This window comes from Eurytemora carolleeae, unplaced genomic scaffold (assembly GCF_000591075.1).
Source record: "Eurytemora carolleeae unplaced genomic scaffold, Eaff_2.0 scaffold2449, whole genome shotgun sequence".
NCBI classification, from domain to species: Eukaryota; Metazoa; Arthropoda; class Copepoda; order Calanoida; family Temoridae; genus Eurytemora; species Eurytemora carolleeae.
The window spans coordinates 1-2,005 of NW_019398335.1; positions in this window are offsets into that span (position 1 = coordinate 1).

Here is a 2,005-nt window from a genome sequence, read left to right on the forward strand (position 1 = left end):
AATTAAAAAAAAAAAATTTCAATCAAGGAAAACTGAAAATGTGCAAATTCTCTTTAAAGGCAACTTTGCAGAAAACGATGCAAAAATTGTGCAATCTGCAATCTTCTAAATATTGATTTAGTTGGATACAGGTAAAATAAGGCATTCAGGCAGTCTAAAAGCCCCGCTTTGAGCCTTATGTAAGGGACATGTGCTTGTTTGAAAAGTCAAAAAATTTGAACAGCCTCTTTCAAAGTTATCTACAGGGTGTCCCAAAAAGCATGGGAATTCAGTGACGAATTCGATATCGTCTTTTCAAATAATTCTATGATTTAGTATAGTGATACCTACTGAGAAAGCTGTAATCTGTAAGAGTTTCGTCTGCTATGTTTACATTTTGTTTGTTTATGTTTTGACTGCAACTGGTTGTATTTAGTAAAACAAGAAAATTACAGTATACAAACAGAGTAAACTTGTCTGTATTCACTGGTCATCTTGCGGAGACATTATAGACACATCTTTGTAGTCTTTTACCCTTTCCATAAAATAAACTCTAGCAGACATAATAATATTATGGCTTTTGAAATTAGGTATTACAATGATAATTCATATCAAAAACGATATCGAATTCGTCACTGAATTCCCATGTTTTCTGGGACACCCTGTATAAAAACGTCAGAGGGGTTGAAGGGACCTCCCCCCAGTCGTAATAGGGTTACTAGTTATAGTTATTACTGCAGAGGTCCAACTAGGGGGGGGGCAAAATATTATTTTGTAATAGTCAGGGGGGGGGTCCCCTTTAGAAAATATTTTTCTAAATAAAAGTGCTTTTTTTAAGGGTTTTTCTGTGAAAAAAAGGAAATTTTCAGTTGTTGCAAGCAGATTTGGCTGTGTTCAAATCGTTTTTTTTCTTGTGTTTTTAAAAAATTTATGCTTTCAAGAACGGTAAAATTAACGATATGAGTCAATCAATTCTTTTCATGTGTGCGCGGAGCGCTAAACAAAATTTGTTAAGTACCGTGTTTAATTACAGATACAAGAAATAATCATTTATATACTCTAAAAAACATCAAAATACATATTTGATTTTAATCATCTACATTGAAAAGGGACAGATAATGTTACATTTCTCCTGAAGTTATTGAATTTATGGTTGATCATTCTCAGGTGCTATGGGAGGGCGCACGTCCGGCCGCCCCCCACCTAAGTTACGCATCTGGTTATTAGCATTTAAAGGCCTGTAAGGCTTAAATAAAAAGTATTTGAACAAAATTCTAGCAAAATGTGGTATGTGACAGCAGGGAGGAATTTCAACTAACACTCATATAATTTTGATTTATACAGTAATCGGTAAATGAAAGCCTGTAAGTCTAAAAATAATAATTGTAACAAAAGCCCTGGGACAGATGGTTTAATCTATGATAACAGGACAGAGGAATTCAACTAACTATATAAAATTACTCCGAGATATAAGACAGATTAAAAACTAGAATCTAGATTATTTAATGTAAAAACTAATATTTTCTTAATAAATAAATAAAAACTAATAAAAAATAGTATTTATATGGTTAAATTACTATAATCATATTATCATAAAATTGAAAAAACTGGTTTATAGATAACTTCAGTTCCTCAAAATCAGAATAATAGAGAAGATTAAAATATCACTTCTTCATTGGAAACATAGAACAAAATCTAAATGCAAATATTACACATTTTTTATAGATTTTATATCATTCGGTTTGATGGTTGTTATAACATAGAACTTAAGAGTGTTAACACAGACCAAAATTCATTGTCAAAAATGTAAAAATATCATTTATTACGAACAGTAAAACAGCTTTTGAAAACAAAAGAAATAGGATTAGTCAAAAAAAGAGTGATTTGCGGCGCCTGGTGCAAAATTATACCTTTTTTGGGGTGGTATGGTGGTTTTTCAATATATTTTGAAAATTTGTAATTTTTTTTGGTACTCCAATGGCCTAAAAGAAAATCCGCGAACTTTTTTTTCGCTTAAAATCAAAAG